Below are 6,284 nucleotides of genomic sequence, written 5' to 3'. Positions count from 1 at the left end.
GGAGCTGCTGGCTGCTTGCTCACCCTCAGCACTGCAGGTACCAGGGGGGTTCTTGGACTTGGCTCATGCTGGGAGCAGTTCCTGTGATTGAGGTTTCTGCATCTGCTGTCGGGCTTTGAACTCAGCTGCCACAGGGCTCCTTAGCTCCTGGAGATAATTAACTCCTTAATTGCTCTCCAGGGAGAGCTGAGAGAGGGGTGGCTGAGATTTGCCAAAGAGGGTCCCCAGCCCTGCAGGCCTTTGAAAGCTGTTTGGAGGAGGAGCTCAGGGCCATGGGCTAAGAGCTGTGCCCAGGGAGATGCAGGTTAGGGTTGGACTCAGTGACCTTGGGGTCCCTTCCAACCTGACCTTGGGCTCCTGTCCAGCCAGGTGGTTCCATGTTTCACCAGGCAGCCCCTCACAGGCTCACCTCAAAGCCCCCAGCCCACTCCCCCAGTTCAGGGCACAGGGACAGCCCCAGGCTCCCATCCCCCCAGCAGCCAACCTGGCCAAGCACTCCCTGCCCCCACATGAGCCACTCCTTGTCCACACAACCAGGTCACCTCCTCTCCTGCTTCCCAGATCCATGGAATCCCAGAATGGGTTGGGTTGGAAGAACCTCAAAGCTCAGCCAGCTCCCACCCCTGCCATGGGCAGGGACAGCTCCACCAGCCCAGGTTGCTCAAGGCCTCATCCAGCCTGGCCTGGAACACCTCCCTGGGCAACCTGTGCCAGGCTCTCCCCACCCTCACTGGAAAGAATTTCTTCCTCATGTCCCATCTCAATCCAGCTTCTCCCAGCTCCAATCCATCGTCCCTCATCCTGGCACTCCCAGCCCTTGTCCCAGGTTCCTCCCCAGCTCTCCTGAAGCCTCTTCAGCTACTGGAAGGCTGCTCTGAGGTCTCCCTGGAGCCTTCTCCTCTCCAGGCTGCACAGCCCCAACTCTCCCAGCCTGTCCCCAGATGCCCCCCAGATGCCCACACTGCTCTGCCAGCACAGGCACCCCCAGGTCCTGGCCCTGGATGTTCTCCTCCTGCTGGGGACAGCAGCAGGTCCACCCCCATGGGATTTATCTCCTCACCCTCCCACCCACAGTGCTGCTGCTGAGCAGAGGTGACAAAGGCAGGTGAGGAACAGGCTGGGAGGGTGGCTGAGGTCCTGTGGTCCCCTCACAGTCACCTGCCTGGCTCTGAATGGGCCAAGGAGCAGCTGCCCTGCTCAGGCTTCCTCCTCACTACCTGCTGGAGCTGGCAGCTGGGACATGCCCTGGCTCAGGCTGGGCTGGATGAGGCCCTGGGCAGCCGAGTCCAGCTGAGAGGTATCCCTGCCTGTGGCAGGAGGTTGGAGGAGCTGAGCTCTGAGGTCCCTTCCAGCCTGAGCCATTCTGTGATGATGATTCTGTGCTGCAGCAGCTGAGGCACAGGGAGGGGGGGAAATGCCCTCTCCTAGACAGACACAGCCTGGAGAACACCACCTGGGCAGCACCACCCTGGAGGCCAGGAGCAGCTCTGCACCTCCCAGCCTGCTCCAGGATTTTGGAGCCAGGACCTGCAGCTGCTTTCCATCAGAGTCACAGAACCCCAGCATGGGGGGGGGGATGGAAGGGACCTCTGGAGAGCATCCAGAGCAAGCCCCTGCCAGAGCAGGGCACCCAGGGCAGGGCACCCAGGAACACAGCCAGGGGGGGCTGGAAGCTCTCCAGAGAAGGAGACTCCACAACCTCCCTGGGCAGCCTGCTCCAGGGCTCTGCCACCCTCACACCAAACCACTTTCTCCTCCTGCTCAGCTGCAACCTCCTGGGCTCCAGGTTGTGTCCTGTCCCTGGGCAGCACTGAGCAGAGCCTGGCCCCTCCGTGCCCCCCACCCTGCAGACCCTTCTAACCCTCCATGAGGTCCCCTCCGGGGCTGCTCTTCTCCAGGCTGCACATCCCAGCAGCCTGCTGTGCCCCGGTGCCAGGACATGTCCTTGAGAGTGCCCCATGCCAGGGGCCAGCCCGAGGGCACCCAGCAGCCAGAGCTCAGGCCGAGGGGGGGTCCCTGAGCCCCAGGGGTGCTGGGGGCCAGCGGCTCCATGGCCCCCCCTGCAAAACTGACCGCGGATCCCCCCGAGGATCAATCCAGGGGGGACCAACCCAGGGGGGACCAACCCAGGGGGGATCCACCCAGGGGGGATCCACTTCCCCACACACCAAAAGGGACCCCCCCCAGGGATCAGCCGAGTGAGTATCGCCGAACAGAGCACCGCAGGATCCCTCCGGGCTCGCCCGAGGCTGGGGGGGGGATCCACCACCGCCAGCCCCTCCGTCACTACCGGGGAGGATCCCCCCCGAGCCCCGCCGGGATCCCTGGGGGGTCGCTCCGGGGGGGGTACCCCCAGCACATCCCGGGACCCCCCGAGGCACGATCCCTGCCCCGGCCCCGCCAGGCTCACCGGGGGGCTGCCGCCGCCATCCCCCGGCCTCACCGACACCCCCAGCCGCCGCCGCTCACCGCCAAGGCCGCCCCCGGCCGGCCCCGCAGCCGCCGCCGCCTCCTCATGCCCCGGCCCCGCTCCGCGCTGCTGCCGCCACCTGCCCGGCCCGGCTCGTGACGCGGCGTGACCGGGGCCACGGGGCGGGACCGCGGGCGGCGGCGGGGGCCTGGGGGCTGCGTGCGGGCACTGACCCCCGGTCAGGCCCCGGCTGCGGGGAACACGGCACCGGTGCGGGGGCAGCGAGCCCGGTGAAAGGCCCCGGGCATGGCGGAGCCCCGGGACAGGCCCCGGGACAGGCCCCGGTACGAGGGGCTGGGCCCCGGTACAGGTCCCGGTACAGGCCCCAGTACGAAGGGCTGGGCCCCGGTGCAGGCCCCGGTACGAAGGGCTGGGCCCCGGTACAGGCCCCGGTACGAAGGGCTGGGCCTCAGTACAGGCTCCGGTGCGAGGGCACAGAAGCACTGCGGGGGGCACAGAGTCCCCGGGGCAGGCCCTGCGGCGGGGACGCAAGGGAGGGTCCCAGGGCAGGGGAGCCAAAGCCAAAGCCTGCACAGAGAGTGCAGAGGGACAGGGAGGGCACACAGGGACCTGCGGCCAGCCTGGCACTATGCCACTCACTGAGCAGGGCAGGGATTGTGCCCCTGGGCTGGGCACTGGGGAGGAGCCAGGGTGTGCCCAGGTGGGCAAGGAGGGCAGCAGCAGCCTGGCAGGGAGCAGCAATGGTGTGGGCAGCAGGAGCAGGGCAGGGATTGTGCCCCTGGATGGGCACTGGGCAGGGCACAGCTGCAAGGCTGGGGGCAGGGTTGGGCTCCTGAGGGCCAGAAGGACTTTGAGGGCTGGAGCAGGGCCAGGGAAGGGCAAAGGGAGCTGGGGAAGGGTCTGGAGCAGAGGGCTGGGGAGGAGCAGCTGAGGGAGCTGGGGGGGTTGAGGCTGGGGGAGAGGAGGCTGAGGGGAGACCTTCTGGCTCCCTGCAAGTGCCTGAGAGGAGGCTGGAGCCAGGGGGGGTTGGGCTCTTGGGCCAAGGGCCAGGACAAGAGGAGATGGCCTCAGGGTGCCCCAGGGCAGGTTCAGGTTGGCCATGAGGAACAATTTCTGCCCTGCAGAGTGGTCAGGGCCTGGCCCAGGCTGCCCAGGAAGGTGGTGGAGTCCTCATGCCTGGAGGTGTTCCAAAGCCCTGGAGCTGTGGAGCTGAGGGCCATGGCCTGGTGGTGCCCTGGCAGTGCCCCTCAGAGCCCTCCCCAGCTCCTGGCTCCCTGTGCAGGGGGAAGCTGCCCAGCTCCTAAGGGTGAGATGAGGACCCTGCTGGTGCCCTGGCCAGCAGCAGGCACTTTGCCTGCCCAGGAAGGTGATGGAGTCCCTGGAGGTCTTCACCACCCTGCGGCCATGGCACCTGGGTCCGTGGTTTGGTGCCCATGCTGGGGTTGGGTTGAGGGTCACTGGATGACCTTGGAGGCCTTTTCCAACCCAAACAATGCCAGAGGCACAGCAGGAGCCAGCCTGCTCTGCCAAGCTCTCTGCAGTGCTTCCTATGCCAAATAAACCCAAATTTGTAGATTTCTGGCTGCCAGCAAACAGCTGCAGGCTCAGCTCTGTGTTAATGATTGTTGAGTGCAGCACAAAGCAGCCCAGTTTTGGGGGAGAAGAGCCTGGAATTGGCTTTTTCTCCTGCTCCAGAGAGAAATGCTGCTCCTGCACAGAATTCCTCTCACCCTGCACATTGCCTTGAAAGCTTCAGAGAGTATTTTTTAAGCAAATCCCAACATGGGGGGTGGGTGGAAGGGACCTGTGGAGAGCATCCAGAGCAAGCCCCTGCCAGGGCAGGGCACACAGGAACACATCTGGGGGTTGGAAGCTCTCCACAGGAGACTCCACAACCTCTCTGGGCAGCCTGCTCCAGACCTCCAGCACCCTCACACTAAACAACTTTCTCCTCAGCTGGAACCTCCTGGGTTCCAATCTTTGCCCCTTGGCCTCTCCCTGGGCACCACTCAGCAGAGTCTGGCCCCAGCCTCATGACCTCCACTCTTTAGATATTGATCAGCATTGCTCAGCTCCCCTCTGGGGCTGCTCTTTTCCAGGCTCTCAGCCCCAGGGCTCTCAGCCTTTGCTCCTCACAGAGCTGCTCCAGGCCCCTCAGCAGCTTCCCAGCCTCCTCTGGACCCTCTCCAGCACCTCCCTGTCCCTCTGCAATTGGGGAGCCCAGAACTGGACACAATGCTCCAGCTGTGGCCTCCCTGGGGCAGAACAGAGGGGCAGTAGAACCTCCCTTGCCCTGCTGGCCTTCTTAATGCCCTCCAGGAGACCCTTCTTGGCCATGGAACAGGATGCCCAGGGAGGTGCTTGATGTCCCTTCCCTGGAGATACTCAAGGTGAGGCTGGACAAGGCTCTGAGCAACCTGCTGAGTTGGAGGTGTCCCTGCTGACTGCAGGGGGCTTGATCTGGGTGACCTTTGGAGGTCCTTTCCAACCCAAACCAGTGATTGCTGTCCCATGGAGAAGTGATTGTCCACCAGGACACTCCAAGGTCCTTGTCTAGCAGGTCACCTCCTACCCTCTCCTGCTTTCCCTCCCAGAAGGCTTAATTGGTGACCTCAGTTAATTGCTCTCTGCTTGCACAAGACCTCTGCCAGCTCCATGTCCTTGTCACCACCACCCTGAGCTTTTCACATCTTGGTAGGTTCAAGAGAGCTCTTTTGGGACCTGGGGCTGGCTCTGAGCTGAGGGCACAGTGCCAGGGGGGCCTGGGCTGATGGAGTGGCACTCCCTGACCCCCTTCAGGCCCCACGCCAGCCTGGGAGGGGGGGGCAGCTCCCTGCTTTCCCCAAAGGCAAAGGTTTCAACCCCCAAACAACCCCCCAGGTGTTGCTGAAATTCCCAAATGCTGGAAAAATAAGAGGAGACATCCAGGAGATGGAGACTTGGCTGGGGTGGGCACTGGGGAGGGAGAAGAAACCCAAAGCTCAGCAGGGGAATGCCAGTGGCAGCTTACAGGGGAGGGTCCAAGGGGTTTGGGTCTGGAACTGGAAAACTGAGATTGTTCCCTAAATTCTGGGATACTTGGGATGTGTGGAGTGGATTTGGGGATAAGGGCAGGAGATTTGGGGATTTTGGGATGAGGGTAGAAGAGTTTTGGAGTTTAGGGAGGAGGGTGGTGGAGTTTTGTTGGTTTGGGATGAGGGTGAGGGAGTTTGGGAGTTTTGGGGGATGAGGGTGATGGATTTGTAGTATTTTGGGGTGAGAGTGGTGGGTTTGGGGAATTTAGGGATGAGAGTGATGGATGTGGGGGGTTTGGGTGATGAGTTCTGGGGATTTGGGGAGTATTTTGGGATGAAGGTGATATTTGGAATTTAGGGATGAGAGTGGTGGACTTGGGAGATTTTTGGAGGTATTTTGGGATGAAGGTGATGAAATTTTGGTATTTTGGGAATGAATGTGATGGATATTTAGCATTTTTGGATGAGGCTGGTGGATTTGGGGGAATTTAGGGATGAGAGTGATAGATTTGGGGGGTTTGGGGACAAGGCTGATGTATTGTTGGGATTCTGGGATGAGGCTGCTGCCTGCCATGGGGAAGCTCACCCTGCAGGGCTGCTGAGCTCACCCAGCCAGGGGTCTGTGGTACTCACTCAGCTCGCAGCCAGGGGGGCTCTGCTCCAGGCTGTATCTCTTGGGCATGGTTGCTGTTGGTTTCCCTCCTCCTCCTCTCCCTCTCCTTGGTGCTTTCTGGGAGCAGGCACCCCAGCGTTCCTCTCCCTATATAAGAGGTGTCCCCACCCTTCCCCACCAGCTCCCCTCCCTCCCTCCTCCACCCAAGCCGCTGGTGCAGAGTCCC

Source organism: Indicator indicator, unplaced genomic scaffold (assembly GCF_027791375.1).
Source record: "Indicator indicator isolate 239-I01 unplaced genomic scaffold, UM_Iind_1.1 iindUn_scaffold_78, whole genome shotgun sequence".
In the NCBI taxonomy this organism is placed as follows: Eukaryota; Metazoa; Chordata; class Aves; order Piciformes; family Indicatoridae; genus Indicator; species Indicator indicator.
Note: the sequence above shows the minus strand (reverse complement) of the source record.